This window comes from Cebus imitator, unplaced genomic scaffold (genome assembly GCF_001604975.1).
Source record: "Cebus imitator isolate Cc_AM_T3 unplaced genomic scaffold, Cebus_imitator-1.0 Scaffold751, whole genome shotgun sequence".
Taxonomy (NCBI): Eukaryota; Metazoa; Chordata; class Mammalia; order Primates; family Cebidae; genus Cebus; species Cebus imitator.
The window spans coordinates 164631-181849 of NW_016108066.1; the positions used below are offsets into that span (position 1 = coordinate 164631).

Consider the following 17219-nt stretch of genomic DNA (forward strand, 5'->3'; position numbering starts at 1 on the left):
AAAAAAAAAAAAAAAAAAGGCTGTATTGAGGTACAGTTGACATATAGCCAACTTCATAAAGTATGTAATTTGGTAAGTGCAGCCACAGGTACACACTGGAGAAGCGAGCACCATAATCAAGACAGTGAACATATCCATCATCCCCAAAAGTTACCGCATGCCTTTTGTAATCCCTCCCTCCTGCCCTCTCGACATCCCCAACCCTAGGCAGCTGCTGCTCTGCTTTGTCACTAGAGTTGTGTGCGTTTTCCAGAGTTTCGTATAAATGGAATTACACAGCATACTCTCTTTTGTGTCTGCAGAACCCACATTTTTCTCTATATTAAGGCTCTCTCTAAGGAACCCACAACTCTAGCCTAAACTCCTTTTTTTTAAGGGAACGATGAGAGTATAGATTGTTTTAAATGGCAGGTTCTAAAACATATGGGCTTGCTAAGCTTTCATCAGGCTCCTGCCTGAACCTGGTATCCCAGTCCCTAGCCTGTCACTCCAGTCTCCACACCGACACCAAGTGAGCACTGGAATCAGTGTCCTGGGCACATCCCAGTCAGCCACAGGAACTGCTCCCAGACTCCCCAAACCACCAAGTATGGTGCCTTTCAGTGCACGTGCAGCTCCCTGGCCGCGGACTCCTTCCCATCTCCTTCATGTGAGGAGCCTTGTTCATCGTTCCAGGCTCAGCTCCGTGTCCTTCCTCCAGGAAGCCGTTCCTCTCTGGAGACAGAGGGGCTCCCCCTGTCCTCTGTGGGGCTGCAGAGCCCTGTTCACGGTGTTGCCAGGGACTTATCTGCTACCTCACCTGTGGCTCTCTCTGGGCTAAGCACCTGGCCTGCAGTGGGCTCCACTCACTGTTAACTAAACAGAATGAAACTACTATCTCCTCTGTACAGAGAGACACCCTCTATGTTCCAGATGAAGGAGCTAAAAGAGACCCAGTGACTGGCCTTAGTTTTAAAGGAACATACAAGAAAAAAGACAACCCCCCTCCTGTCACCCCCTCCAAAAGAACCAGAAACTAAATCTATCAGATGCCCTTAAACTAAGAAGGGAAGCTTAGCTGGTTCCAGAGGCTCCTTTATTCCATTTACAGCACATTATCTCCTCGGCAACAATAAATGTGTCTCCTCAGCTATGTTAGCCAATTCCTCCTGGTTCCCTGACTCTTGCTCTGATGCTGGAGTGGACAGATATTTGTCTGACCCCCACCATCCATTCTCCCTTCTAGTAACAGCCCCAATGTGCAATCTGGGGTGCACTCCTCCCCAGGTCTCAACTCAGAAGGTCTGAGTGGGACTATATCCAGTCCTAATCTATCAGAGATCTGTATCCACGTGGGTACAAGGACTGGCTCACACACAGGCATGTGACAAAAGCTAGCTAGTTCAATCAAAGAGCATCACAACACCTCTGCAGAAGTGGTGTGAAAGGACTCTAGCTCCTTCGCACTAAACTTGATGCTGGGAGGATTTGATCTCTCTCAGTGAAGCCATCCTGCCTCTAGAATCCTGAGACCACAGCCACATAGCAGAAGGCAGAGCTGAGACCCTAAGAAAAAACAAGCCCAAAGAATTTATTTATGCCAGGTGTGGTGGCTCACGCCTGTAATGCCAGCACTTTGGGAGGCTGAGATGGGTGGATCGCTTGAAGCCAGGAGTTTGAGACCAACCTAAGCAACTCAAGCAGCCGAGGTTTGTTGTTCTGTCACTTGTAACCCAAAGGGTACTAACTGTCGGACAATCCTGACCTCACAGATGCTTCCACGATGCACTCTGATGGTTCCAGCTGTAAGGAAGAGTTGAACAGGACAGGGCTCCTCAAGTTCCTCCTGCTATCAATCATGACCGTGCCAGTCCAACTCAATATGCTTTAGCCCAGAAATCAGAGGGGAACCCATTCAAGGGTGGCCAAGACCATGAGAGCAACCACAGGAGACACACCACCGAAGTTCCCAACCTGATGGGTAGACTCCACTGGCAGGCTTCCCCAAACTATATAAAGTAGTAATCAAATATTGTAAAATGCTAGTCGCGGAACAGATGGTTACCATCTGCAGTCCTCAAAATTAACATTTGGAAAGAGCACAACTTTGTTTCATTACTTAAAAACTCAAGCAATACTTAGTAACCAACCCAGCAAGTATGGGCGGCAGATTATTTTCAGCTCAATTATAATACTTAGTCATTCTCAGTAATAACTAGTAGAGAATACATGTGTGGGTCCACTTAGAAGAGCTAAACTAAAAATGTTTTAATTTAATTTAAAGTGTGGGTTTGCTATTATTTAAGGGGCAATGAACCTCATAGCATCTTTGCTAAAACTGCAGTGAAAGCCTCTGGCCCTGGCAACACTTGCCTCCCTTGCCCTGCCCTTTGGACTTGATCGTGGCCTCTGCACCCTGGCTCCCCATCTCTGTGATGGCTCCTCCATCTTCCCAGGCAACCAAACCAAAATCATCACCAGCAACCCAGGTTCCTCCTTCTCCTCAATCTCCATGCCACTGGTTTCTAAGTCCTATCAAATTTCATCTCTGAATGCCCCTCACATTTGTCCCCTCCTCCTTACTCCACTGCACACCCTTGGTTCGGACTCTCCTCTCTCTGGGACAACTGCAACAGCCCCTAGCTGGTCTCCCTGTCTTCCAGTCCATTTCCTGCCAATCTACTCTGCCCAACAGCCAGAGTGAATCTTTCTAAAACATAAATCTCAGGGTGTCCCGTCCTTCCTCAAACCCCCAATATCCACTCCTACTCCCATCAGTCATGGTAACTTTTCCCAAAATGTTGAACAAATACCTGAAACTAATTTAAGTAGTATATGGCCAGCATTTTTTTTTTTTTTTTTTCGGAGACGGAGTTTCGCTCTTGTTACCCAGGCTGGAGTGCAATGGCGCGATCTCGGCTCACCGCAACCTCCGCCTCCTGGGTTCAGGCAATTCTCCTGCCTCAGCCTCCTGAGCAGCTGGGACTACAGGCACACGCCACCATGCCCAGCTAATTTTTTGTAGTTTTAGTAGAGACGGGGTTTCACCATGTTGACCAGGATGGTCTCGATCTCTTGACCTTGTGATCCACCCGCCTCGGCCTCCCAAAGTGCTGGGATTACAGGCTTGAGCCACCGCGCCCGGCTTCAGCATTTTTTATTATAATGATTTTAAATTTATTTTCATGTGTAATGAGGGGGAAAAATATGTTTTCATAGGTATTAATGGCCTAAGGCAGTTTTTTCAAATGGGCATAAAATTATTATTATTTTTTTTTTTGGTTTTGTTTTTCTATCAGCAGCATAAAAACGTTGCTTTTTTTTTTTTTTTTTTTTTGTATAAAACAAATAACAATGCAATTGAAATGTGGACCTGGCAAAAATCATGAGGGTCCTGAAGTGTGGAAAGCACCGGTCTTTCCTCACTTTTTTTACAGAATAAAATCCAGGCTCCTTTCCATGGCCGCAAGGCCCCTCTCGATCTGGCCCATACCTACCCCTCATCTGCATCTCTCACCACCCACAGCCTAGTCCAGGCAAACCGAGCCCTGTATGGCACACTCCATGACAGCCCATGCTCTGTTTGCCATTATGGTCTCAGCACTGGGATAGAATGTCTAGCATGGAGTAGACGTATTAGTTGGGGTTTTCCAGAGAAACAGAACCTATAGGAGGGTGTGTGTGTGTGTGTGTGTGTGACGGGGGGGTGGGGAGAGAGAGAGAGAGCGCGCAAGAGAGTTTATTATAATGAACTGGCTCGTGTAATTATGGAGACTGGCAAGTCCAAAATCTGCTGCTCCAATGTCCCAGTTCAAGTACAAAGGCTGGAAGCTGCTGTAGAACCAGGAAGAGCTGATGTCCCAGTTTGAAAGCCACAGGCAAGAGAATCCTCTCTTAGGGGAGGCTTAGACTTTTCGTTCTATTGAGGCCTTCAATGGATTGGATAAGGCTCACCGATATTAGAGCAGTGTGCTTTACACCATCACACAATTTAAATATTAATCTCATCCACAGACACCTGCACTGAAACACCCAAAATAATGTTTGACCAAATATCTGGGCCTCCTGTGGCCCAGCCAAGTTGACATAAAATTAACCATCCTGGTAGACATTCCATTTCTATTTTGAATGAATCCTCCTACTTCTGCCTACAATGCCCCTCTCTGCTTCCTGCCCACCTCCTGCCTCTTCCACTCTCAGCGCTGTGGTCTGGCATCTCCTGAAAGCCCTCACCGACCTGGCTCAGTGGTAGGCCTGTGGTTACCTAAAAACAGTCTTCATCACCCCGCATTACTCTATGTCAGGCTTCTAGTTCAGGCTCTTGCTGAGATTGTTGGAATCCTATCCACCTGCCCTCAGGCCCCACCAGCCATTCTCCATATGGGGGTCACAGTGATTTATCAACTTCATGAATGCAAGTCTTCACTGGATGTGAAACAACAGTGTGAATGATTAATTTTCTTGGGTTAGGGGACAGATGTGGTTATGTGGGAGAGTAACCGTATTCTCAGGAGATGCAGGTGGAAGTACTTAGAGGTGATGTGTCATCAGGTCTGCAGCTTCCTTTCAAATAGTTCAGCAAAAGACAACAGAGAGAGAGTGAGGAAGATGAAGAAATAGGGCAGAATGTTAAGACTGTCCTCAGATGGTAGGCGTTAAGAGTGAGCATCATGCTGTTATTTTAACTTCCATATATTTGAAAAATTTTTCTAATAAAAAATTGCTTTAGAAACATACCTGGCAGGGAGTCACTCAGCTTTCCTTGCTACATGTGCTCCAAGTGGCAGGGAACTCTCAAGTCCCCCAGTTTCTTTCTCATTTTTTTTTTTGAAACAGAATTTCACTCTTGTTGCCCAGGCTGGAGTGCAATGGCACAATCTCAGCTCACCACAGCCTCTGCCTCAACCTCCGTCTCCCAGGTTCAAGTGATTCCCCCTCAGCCTCCCAAGTAGCTGGGATTACAGGCATGCAACACCACACCTGGCTAATTTTTGTATTATTAGTAGAGATGAGGTTTCTCCTTGTTGGTCAGGCTGGTCTTGAACTTCAAACCTCAGTTCAGCCGCCCACCTCAGCCTCCCAAAGTGCTGGGGTTACAAGCATGAACCATCGTACCCGGCCATGTCCCCCATTTTCACTCTGCTAAAGCTACTGAAAAGTCCCTCTGGTTCTGAGTTAAAATCCCCGCTGTAAAGTTCTACTCCCTGGTCTGAGCTCTACTCTTTGGGACAAAATCTTCTCTCACCTACCCGCAAGCCCAGCTTTTCATTATTCACCATCAACTAGTCCAGCCCCTTTTCCCAACGTAAGCATGCTGTTGTCTCTCAAGGTGTCTCCATCCTACTTGCCCTCCTCTGAACGCATGTACCTTTATTTCTGATACCATTCTTAACCATGCTGTCCCATGGGAAAACAACAGTTCTGACCAGCTCCCTGTCACCTCCTTTGACCTGGGAATTCAAGAAATGCAGCTCAGACTGCATTCTCTGCTGGGGCCCTCTGTAGCCCTGGGATTTGGCTCAAAGGCACTTTTCCATGAGCTGTTCTTTTGTTGTTGTTGTTGAGACGGAGTCTCATTCTGTCACCCAGGCTGGAGTGCAGCGGTGCAATCTCAACTCACTGCAACCTCCGCCTCCCAGGTTCAAGTGATTCTCCTGTCTCCGCCTCCCAGTAGCTGGGATTACATGTGTGCACCACTCCCACAGCTAATTTTTGTATTTCTAATAGAGACGGGGTTTCTCCATGTTGCCCAGGCTGGTCTCAAACTCCTGACCTCAGATGATCTGCCCGCCTCGGCCTCCCGAGGGATTACATGAGTGAGCCACCATGCCTGGCTCCATGAGCTATTCTTAAGTCTGTTTCCCATCTTTTATTTTATGAGATCATTCCAGAGTCACAATCTGCCACCATCCTTGGGGAGTGTCTATTATCTGACCGAATGTTATCCAACTCAATTTAACAAAACAAAAGCACAGAAACAGTCACATACCAGGTACACACAAGGTAAGTACAAAGAGAAAGAGATTAACCCTATATACTGTAAGCATCAATCCACTATACCGTGCCATTCAGAGCATCCAGCATATGTACTACTCTGGACCCAGCTCCAGGACCACAGAGATGAACAGTCCAGTGTACCTAGCTCTCCAACCCAGAGCCTTCTGCAAAGCTGATGGCTCTCATCCAGGACATGCCAAGTTTGAGGGCTTTTCATGTTACCTCATTTAATCCTCACAAAAAATATTTTAAGGTAGGCATCATTAGTCCTATTTTTTAGATGAGGAAACTGAGGCCCTGAGAGGTTAAGTAATTTGCCAGAAGCAACGAGGCTAGTATAGAGCAAGGCCAGGAATAGAACCTAGGCCTATTTGATTCCAAAGACTATGCCCTTAATCTGCTTCATGAAACCACCTGCTATGTCTGAGCCACCCATAAAACCACTGACCTGCCTGGCCAGGTGCGGTGGCTCACGCCTGTAATCCCAGCACTTTGGGAGGCCGAGGTAGGAAGATCACGAGGTCAGGGGTTCAAGACCAGTCTGGCCAACATGGTGAAACCCTGTCTCTACTAAAAATAGAAAAATCAGCCTGGCATGGTAGCATGCACCTGTAATCCCAGCTACTCGGGAGATTGAGGCAGGAGAATTGCTTGAACCCGGGAGGCAGAGGTTGCAGTGAGCAAAGATAGCGCCACTGCACTGCAGCCTGAGTGACAGAGCCAGACTCCGCCTCGAAAAACAAACAAAAAACAGATCAGGGCTAAGGACCCACAAAGAACTCTGGCAGGGCTCATGCAAGACCAGGTTCAAGCATTTATAAAAGCATTTGACTGTACTATTATCCAGTACTCCTCAATCTTCTCTACAAAACCTTGCTTCATGCCTTTCTGAAACCCAAGTACATCATCTGCAGCTTCCCTCTACACATAGATTGGAAAAAAAAACAAAAACAAAAACAGAAATAAAGTCACCAGGCTGACATCAATTACTCAGATAAAGGAAAGGGGCAACTAAAGAAATGCTTAATCACAAAGCTCTTACCAAATCCAGAGGAGAATATGACAGAATTTTTAAAAAGAGAAAATAAAGCTACAAAGGGAATTTCCTGGATGCCAAGTGGTATCACTGGCACAGGTGTTAAGAAACAGGCCTACAGTTCCATTCAACCCCACTGTCCTTTTCCCTAACCTATGTCCCTAACCTAAAATAAATGGGAAAAAGTCATATATTAAAAAAGGAAAGAAAGAATGAAACTGCAGAATATAACCAGAATTTATGCCCTCTTGAGCACTTACACAAGCTAAATTAAGCCTGCACAGGCCATTTTTTAAATATGCAATTACTCTTCTTGACGGGGAAAGTTGAAAAATAGGAATGGAGTAGTTTTGCTTCCCACCCCCACCCACTCCAGGGTTCCATCTTGCACATCTGTGTTCTCCCAAGCTGGCAATAGGGCAGCAATCCCTGCCTCCTCCAGCCCCTCTCTGACACAGTCAAGGCTCTCAAGTCCCCTCATCCCCTCCCTGCCCCATTTGTCCCTGTTGGCACCACCTTGGTTCCCAGCTTTGTACCCATACCTGGCTGGGACTATCCGAATACCCCTGTTCTCCCTCCTTCCAGCCCAATCCACATAGTGCCACCCAAGAACTCTTCCTAAAAAGCACACCTTGCCATTCCCCTTCCTCAAAACCTCTGTGGAGAGTTCTCTACCTACAGCCTTCTGAGATCTGTTTCAATCCCTCTCATCAATCTCCCCTCCTGCTTTCCTTCCCACACTTCCTGCATTTTAGCCACAGACTAAACTTGGAGGACTTTGGGATCAGACAGTGTGGGTTCAAATCCTGGTTCTATCACTAGCTAGTTCTAGGACATTGGACAAGTTTCTTAACTTCTATCTTGAAGTCTGTTTCCTATCTGTCAATGGGGTACCTAATTAATAGTATTTCCTAAATAGGACTACTGTAAAGATGAAATTAACACTCCTAGACTACTAATCATGATGCCTGCCTGGTACACACTATGTTTACTACTAACTGTTATTGCTAATATCATCTCTGAAACATGCTGTGCACTTCAATACTTCCTTCCCCTACCTTGACTTCTTGACCTGCTTCCAGAATTCCTCTTCATCCTTAAAGATCCAGTTCTGGGTCACCTCCTTGAGGCTTTCATCCCATGCTGTTCACACCTCTATTACAGTCACCCCACTACTCTGTAATCACTTATTGTGATTACAATCGACGTGACAGAAGAATATAGAGCAGGTTTTAGAGACAAAGAACCCTAGTTTAAAAGCCTACCTCTGCCATTTACTAGCTGTGTAATCCTGGGCAACCTGGTTGACTTCTCTGGACTTCTGCTTCCCCCACTATAAACTGGAGAAAAGAATAACCCACCTCACAGGGGTTTTGTTGGCCGGACACGGTGGCTCATGCCTGTAATCCCAGCACTTTGGGAGGCCGAGGTGGGTGGATCAGCTGAGGTCAGGAGTTCGAAACCAGCCTGGCCAACATGAACAAACCCCATCTCTACTAAAAATACAAAAAAGTTAGCTGGGCGTTGTGGTGGTCCCCTGTAATCCCAGCTACTCAGGAAGCTGAGGCAAGAGAACTGCTTACACCCAGGAGGCGAAGGTTGCAGTGAGCTGAGATCGTGTCATTGCACTCCAGCCTGAGCAACAGCATAGACTCCACCTCAAAAAAAAAAGAATAAACCCATCTCACAGAGGCTTTATAAAGACCAACGTAGCTAACATATGGAAAGTGCCTAGCACAGGGTGCTGACACATCTTAAGAGCTTGAACATCTTTTTATTTCTCTCCTGAGACAGGGTCTCACTCTGTCACCCAGGCTGGAGTACAGTGGCATGATCAGGGATCATTGCAGTCTCAACTTCCTGGGCTCAAGCAATTCTTCTACCTCAGCCTCTCAAGTAGCTGGGATCACAAGCACATGCCACCACATCTGGCTAATTTTTTAAAATTATTTATAGAAACGAGGTCTCACTAAGTTGCTCAGGCTGGTCTCGAAACCCTAGGCTCAAATGATCCTCCTTCCTCAGCCTTCTACATGTTGAGATTACAGGCATGAGCCACTACACCCAGCCTTGAACATCTTCCCCTTTCCTGTTTTACTTGGCTATCTGTTCCTTGTTGACTGTAAGCTTCTGGAGGACAAGAAACTGTACTGCATTAGTTCAACACCTGTGAAATGAAATTTATAAGAAAAATATATATACTGTATTAGTCACTCCTCCACAGTTAGTAGTACCTGGACCATAACAGAAGTTCCATAGATGTCGATTGATTCCCAAGTTACTAGAGGAAAGTAAACCAAGTAGGAAACTGTCTGAAACATGAGCCTACAGCAGGTGAACCCAGAAAACATTATGCTAAGTGAACGAAGCCAGTCACAAGGTGCTACTTAATGTATGATTCCATTATATGAAACATCCAGAATAGGCAAATCTACAGAGACAGAAGTACATTTGTGGTTGCCTAGGGCTGGGATAATGGGAGGAGATGGGAGGGGGGAATGGCAGCTAAAGGAGGTGTTTCTTTTGAGGGGTAATGTTCTAAAACATTATGGTGAAGGCTGCAAACACACTAAAAGACACTGAATTGCCTGTAATCCCAGCAACTTTGGGAGGCCAAGGCAGGCGGATCACGAGTTCCGGAGTTCAAGACCGGCCTGACCAAAATGGTGAAACCCTGTCTCTACTAAAAATACAAAAATCAGCCGGGCTTGGTGGCGCACACCTGTAATCCCAGTTACTCAGGAGGCTGAGGCAGGACAATCGCTTGAACCCAGGAGACTGGGGTTGCAGTGAGCTGACATCCCGCCACTGCATTCCAGCTTGGGCGACACAGCATGACTCGGTCTCAAAAAAAAAAAAAAAAAAAAAGACAATTATGCACTTTAGATGGGTGAACTGTATGCTTCGTAAATTACATCTCAATAAAATTGTTTTTAAACAACAACCACAAAAAAGGATCAATCCTAGGAGGGAAAGGGTGTCGGCCACGAGGCCCTGCTCTTACGAAAAAGCATAAATCAACATGTCAAGGTTACTCGGGCCACCGGATGCCGCGGGCCGAGAGACGGTGGAGGTAACACTCTCAAAAAGTGTCCTGGCCGCGAGCCTCTGGGAGGCTGGCTCCCCTGGCTGCCCCGAACCTCCCGCGTCCATCTTCGCGCCACGGGCCTTTCCTGCTTCTCCGGGGCCGACCGGCCAGGCCTGCGTCAGGCCCGGGCGCCGCGCTCCGGTGCACCCGACTCTTCCCGGGAAGAGCGCGGACCGCCCTTACGTCTTCTATAGGTCTGAGGACGCTCGAGGACCTCACATCCCTAGCCCGCTCCCGCCGCCCCGTGGCTCTGGCCGCCGCTGCCCCTGCGCCCCCTCCCTGGGCCTCGGCCTGCGCGACGCGGCTCGGCTCACCCGCCTCCAGGGGAACGCCAGCCCCGGACGCCGCCGCGGCAACAAGTGCGCCTGCGCCCCGGGGATGGAGCGGCACCACCCCTGTCCGATGAAGGCGAGCCCAGCGCCCTCTGCCGGCCGCTCGCGGGACTCGGGGTCCTACTGGGTGCCTCTTCCTTAAACCGACTCCACCCAGTTAAAAAGGAAACCTGTCCCTACCAACAGCCTCCGTTACCTGTTACCTCAAACGCCCACTCTGCCTTCTGGCTGTTGCTACACCGGATATAAGCCCCAAAGGCACGATCTCCTCCTTATCCCTGAATATGGATTGTGCTAAAATAGTAGGGGTGTTCAAGATCTCTGAAGGCTTGCTGGAGGACTTTTCCTAAACATCTCCTGTTGGTGACAAGAATTGTGTTTGGATAGGAATCTGCGTTTTGAATCATTTCATCAAATTACAGTCCCATAACACCTGTCAAAAGAATAAGTATGACAGTAATAAGCATGCTTCCTTTCAGACCCATCTATAATTATAATTGAGGAAAAGAATACAAAATTTAAACTTAGAGCTACTGCCAGTATCATTCTTTGAAAATGAAATAATGCTGTTTTATTAAATAGGCTCTCCCTGCTCTCTAATGTTTAAAGCTCGAGTGCTTCTCTGAATGGATTTAAATACGAGTTTTATATCCTGAAAGAAATAAAGATGAGTCATTATCTTAAGACAAACCCCTGTTCAATGATGCTGCTGATCTCTCTGCTGATGTCTAAGCGGGAATTAGGTTGTTAGTGGATAATATTGCTTCTGTTCACGTCTCTCTTCTCCAGCGCTTTTTAAACCTATTTGTAACGAAAAGGCTGATTTCCTTCACAGACTCCATGTGCCATTGATTTCACAGGACAACTTCTTATAATTTTTTCGTTTTTCTTCTTCTTTTTTTTTTTTTTAAGTAAAATATTGCTCCCTGGTGGCACCTGGGAATCTATTTTTCTTCTCTTAGGATAAGAGAATCAGGGGATATTTCTTGATGAAGTTTCGTTTTGTTCCTAACTCCCTTTAGGGCTCTCTTTTTTCTTTTTTTTTCCTCTTCACCTAACATACCAGACTTCCCTCAAATAGGGGGTGGGGAATGGGAATGGGGGGGGTTCCCTCCCTTGAAATAATTCAGATAATTGCCTCCATTTATTTTAAACATGTAGCCTTGGGCAAATATATCTGAAAGATACAATTGTACCCTCATAAATCAGCCCTCTTATTTACACATGCATAATGAAGGGCACATCATTAGTGCAGAGCCAATCAATAAATTATTAAGCTTTTACAGCTCTTATTAGGAACAATCTGCAGTAACGTCATCCACCCTGTGCTCAGTCTGAGGATCATTTAATATTTTTAAGAAATTTCAGTCTGTTCTCTCCTCTCATCTCCCTTTTGTTCCTAGATCGCTATGTTCCTGCATCAGAAACATGGTTCTAATACCTAGATATCATAAAATATTCAAGATGCAAGCTGTTTGCTTTACCTCCGAAAGGCTCCACCTTCGGAATCACTTGTGCCTCTTCCAATTTTACAAGCACACAAGATTTTACCTTTCACAAAAATGCCTCATAAACATCCAAACACTAAGAAAAAAATTAATCAAAAGTAGGAGAGACTTGAACAGTCGCTGATTTTTTTCCTAAGTCACAATAGAAATTCAGACTTGAAAATAATTGAATTTGAACCTTTTAACTTGACAGCAACCTTAGGTTCTTAGCACTTCAATAGTAAAATGAAAGAATTCTTACTAGTCCAACCATTCACTAAATGACACCAGGCTCCTTATCTAACGAAACCCTGACCATTTTTACCATGTCATTCTCCTATACACTGCAATTTTAGCAGGTGAACGCCCTTATGTCAGACAACGCATGATATTTACAGGTAAACAAAATAGAAAGACTTTTTACTTGAGAAATTAGTCACCCACTGTCCAGGGGACATGTTTGCACTGGGGAGTTTATTGACTGTCCTGAGAAATACATCACCACATTCTCTTGATTTCTGACATACATCTTTTAGCCTGACAACTGCAGGTTTGTAGCGGATATTTGTAGGGAAAGAAAGAAGTCCTGATGTTTCCAGTTTAAACCTGTTTTTAGATTTCAAAGAGAAATAACATTTGCATCCTGTGACTAAATCAGGTTATTGTCTCCAAGGTTGACTATGTAAATAATTCACATTAATTCATCAGTATACAATAAGTTTAATAAACATAATAAACACTTTGGAGAAAATACTTAGGACCCTCAGTCTGCCCTCCATCTTGCTCCCCATTATCTCAGATTTCCCTAAGAACAGAATGAGTGGTACCACATTGTTCTCTTCTATTCAAAATATGCAAAGTTGCTATTTACCAGTTTGCAATTTGCATGTCTCAAATCCTGCCAGAACACAGGGTGAGGGGCATGGGGTGATGGGTGAATATGCCAGAAGAGGACACCAGCGGCAAAAATGGAAAACCAGATGAACAGATCTTCCTTACCCCACCATATTGCAAACACAACCCTTGCTGACTACTCAAGATTTGTTTTAAGACAATAAAAATATTGAGTATAAAAGGTTATGTGAAATCTCAGACATCTAGTTTGTTTTTCTTTAATTGCTGGGTGAAAAAGGGGATAAGCAAGGATGTCAAGATTTTTATAAAAAGGAACACAAAAGGAAAAAAGGTACAATTGTGACTATTTACAACATACCCTTGGAGATAAATTTATAGCCTGGGTTTCAGCCTTCCTGGTTCTCTGTCTTATGTTACTTTCTGCAGCAGCATAAATTCAACTTTGCTGACTGGTACATGTCATTCTCTGTTTCTAGTGTGTTCTCTAGCAGTTTATTTACAGTGACCACATGTGAAACCACATTGGTTATCAGATGTATGTCATCTCGGAATATGTCCCCACTCTTTTAATCTCTTGAAAATATGTTCAATGTCTCATGATTTCAAATTGTAAAAAACACACACATACACATAATTTTTTGCATGAACCACCTTTGGAATGGAATTTCTTTTTCATAAAAAACTCAAGTGCATGCTGGACATGTATGTGGCAATATCACCAAAGGAGTCCACGTGCTTGGGAACATTTTTCTTTTTTCTTTTTTTTTGAGACGGAGTTTCGCTCTTGTTACCCAGGCTGGAGTGCAATGGCGCGATCTCGGCTCACCGCAACCTCCGCCTCCTGGGTTCAGGCAATTCTCCTGCCTCAGCCTCCTGAGTAGCTGGGATTACAGGCACACGCCACCATGCCCAGCTAATTTTTTGTAGTTTTTTAGTAGAGACGGGGTTTCACCATGTTGACCAGGATGGTCTCGATCTGTTGACCTCGTGATCCACCCGCCTCGGTCTCCCAAAGTGCTGGGATTACAGGCTTGAGCCACCGCGCCCGGCGGAACATTTTTCTTTTTTGCATTTTGACAGCATTTGACTAAAGATCCACTTTAAAATTACCTTGTTCACAAAATGTAATTCTGTTTCCGCTGACTACATCTGCAGTGCCTTGCGATGTCCAGAGACAAATGGAGACTGAAAGAAATAATCAACTTTACTAAATAGGATAATTTGAAGAAGAGGAGAGACCAAGGGATGAAGAAGGGAAGGAAAGAGAGGACAGCGTGAACATGAGGGAAGCGGAGAATGAGAACAAGTAGAAGGGAGTTATCCTGTTGGTGCTGTCTCCAAGAGAAAGGTTGATAAGAGTTTTAAGTGCAGCAGCCCAGGGGGAAAAAAAAGCGCAACATTGATGAAGGGAAACCATTTTTTGGCTTGGCCAGAAAACAGAGTGTTCTGGTTAGTCAAATAGGTTGTTAATAGTTGCAAGACCCTATGAACTCTGTCCTGGCCATGCAGGCTCTCCAGTCCTTCTCCACTTACGGTTAGAGGCAGGTATAATCTTGTCACCGTCCTGCTGCAGTCCCCTTAATGGCTTCTCGGTGTTCGCTGAATACATATGCCAAACTCCTTACCACGTCCTATGAGACCCTCCAGGGTCTGGTCTTGTAAGCTTCCATCCATGTCCCTGTCCTCTGTGGCAGCCCACAGTGGCCTTTCAGACACTCATTGTGTCCCATGTTCCTTCCACCTTGCTCCTCCTTTAGATCCCGGCTAATAGATCTCTTCCTCACCTTCCCTAACATCCACACTCCCACCCCATACTGGAGGAGGTCCCACACAATAGTAGCCTGTACTTTTCTCCATGGCATGCATCACAGTTTATAGTTACACATACCTCAATTTGGATTCCCCCCAGGAGAAGCCCCTGAAGGAAGGATTTGAGAGCAAGTAGTTTATTTGAAAGGTGGTTCTAGAAAACACCCAGTAAGAAAGTGGGGAAGTGAGGCCAGGCATGGTGGCTTACACCTGTAATCCCAGCACTTTGGGAGGCCAAGGTAGGTGGATCATCTGAGGTCAGGAGTTCGAGACCAGCCTGGCCAACATGGTGAGACCCCCATCTCTACTAAAAATACAAAAATTAGCTAGCTGGGCATGGTGGTGGGTGCCTGTAATTCCAGCTACTCGGGAGGCTGAGTCAGGAGAATCGCTTGAACCCTGGAGGTGGAGGTTGCACTGAGCCGAGATGGCGCCATTGCACTCTAGCCTGGGCAACAAGAGCGAAACTCTGTTCCCCGCCCGCCCCCTCCCCACCAAAATAAAAGTAAGTGGGGGAAGTGAGGCAAGGAAAAGAAGGCAGCCTGTAGAGAGCGTTCCCAAGCAAGTTACCACCAGGTACCACTGAGCTTCATCCTGCCGGGAAACCAGCGTGGAACACACACCTTGGTTATCCCATCCTGGAGTATTTATACACCAATTCCTGTTAAGTTACAGACCAAACAATGCTCTCAGGGGGCACTAACTCCCTGGTACTTCTGGCCTGCCATGCTTTCAGGCAAAGAGATACAGACACTGGCAGTTGGAAATCAGCCAGGTGTACCGAAGTGGTAAGGTGCAAGGGATTATGGGTGGGGCACTGACAGTTGTGCTAGTTACACATACATGGGCATTTACATATTATGCACACATACATATGTGTGGGTACATGTAGACAGATATGCATTTGTGTGATTATCTCAGTCATATCTGCCTCCCCACTAGAGCCCCATGAGTGAGAGCCGGAACTGAGTAGCTGTATACCAACCAGTGCCTGGGCCTCACTTCCTGTAGCCAACCATTAAAATCTCCCCTTCGGCCGGGCGCGGTGGCTCACGCCTGTAATCCCAGCACTTTGGGAGGCCGAGGCGGGTGGATCACGAGGTCAAGAGATCGAGACCATCCTGGTCAACACGGTGAAACCCCGTCTCTACTAAAAATACAAAAAATTAGCTGGGCATGGTGGCGCGTGCCTGTAATCCCAGCTACTCAGGAAGCTGAGGCAGGAGAATTGCCTGAACCCAGGAGGCGGAGGTTGCGGTGAGCCGAGATCGCGCCATTGCACTCCAGCCTGGGTAACAAGAGCGAAACTCTGTCTCAAAAAAAATAAATAAATAAAATAAAATAAATAAAAATAAATAAATAAAATCTCCCCCTCACCAACACCCTCAACTCCTTGGTTCTTCCTGGCCTCTGTCACACTCACTCTGGATGATCTACCATCCTCCTCCTCTGACCTGCACTCAAGTAGATTAATGCTGAGAAAATTATACAACAGAGCTGATGGGTTTTACTTTAAATTTATGATCCAAACCTCAAAGGCATAATGGATGCTGCCGAGGAAGAAAATAACTCTGTTTCTCAGAACTCCCACACCCCACCTCCACCCTCACTCTCAGCTGAGGACCTCATTGAAAGATAGACACCATCAGATCTTCTCACTCCTTCCCCTTCTTTCCTGATACGCTGTGGAAAGTTTCCTTCTGCCTTTGAAAAACTGGTTCTTGGCTGGGTCGTGCTGGCTAATGCCTGTAATCCCAACACTTTGGGAGGTCAAGGTGAGCGGATCATCTGAGGTCAGGAGTTCAAGACCAGCCTAACCAACATGGAGAAACCCCATCTCTACTAAAAATACAAAATTAGCTGGGCGTGGTGGTGCATGCTTGTAATCCCAGCTACTTGGGAGGCTGAAGCAGGAGAATCGCTTGAACTCTGGAGGTGGAGGTTGCAGTGAGCCGAGATGGCGTCATTGCACTCCAGCCTGGGCAACAAGAGTGAAACCCCATCTCAAAAAAAAAAGAAACAAAGAAAGAAAAACCGATCTTTCTGCTGGTTGTCTGAATTCAATCCCTGTGTGTTCCTCAAATCTTTGTTCCTACAGTTATCCCCTCTCTCATGCTTCATTAATTGCCCCCTTTCTACCTGTTCATTCTAAGCAACATACCAAGGTGGTCCAGGGCCTTGCTACTCAAAATGGGATTCATGGGCCAGCAGCCTGGGCCTCACCTGGGAGCTTGTTAGAAATGCAGAATCTCCCACCTGGGGCTGCAGAATCAGAATCTGCATTTAGCAAGATCCCCAGATGGTTTCCAGGCACATCAAAGTCAGACAAGCACTGGGCTAGGGGTTCCCAAGCACTGGGCTATGGGGTTTCTCCATTCATTAAAACAAATGAGGCCAGGCGCGGTGGCTCAAGCCTGTAATCCCAGCACTTTGGGAGGCCGAGGCGGGCGGATCACGAGGTCAAGAGATCGAGGCCATCCTGGTCAACATGGTGAAACCCCGTCTCTACTAAAAATACAAAAATTCAGCTGGGCCTGGTGGTGCGTGCCTGTAATCCCAGCTACTCAGGAGGCTGAGGCAGGAGAATTGCCTGAACCCAGGAGGCGGAGGTTGCGGTGAGCCGAGATCGCGCCATT

The 17219-nt window shown here is 46.2% G+C and overlaps 1 protein-coding gene across 6 annotated transcripts in view; it reads right to left on the reverse strand.

The window, feature by feature from the left end:
• LYRM9 (LYR motif containing 9) overlaps positions 1 to 17219 on the reverse strand; it is a 68961-nt gene that overhangs the window by 48204 nt on the left and 3538 nt on the right. For 3 of the 6 annotated variants that reach the window (XR_005198472.1, XM_037735212.1, XM_017519497.2), the window contains exon 1: positions 10415 to 10515. The exons of 1 other annotated variant lie outside the window; for it this stretch is intronic. The gene's annotated coding sequence lies outside the window, so the exon portion shown is untranslated. Of the gene's footprint in view, positions 1 to 10414; positions 10518 to 17219 lie in introns of those variants that run through there. 2 more of the 6 variants (XM_037735210.1, XM_017519495.2) reach the window with 1 other exon arrangement.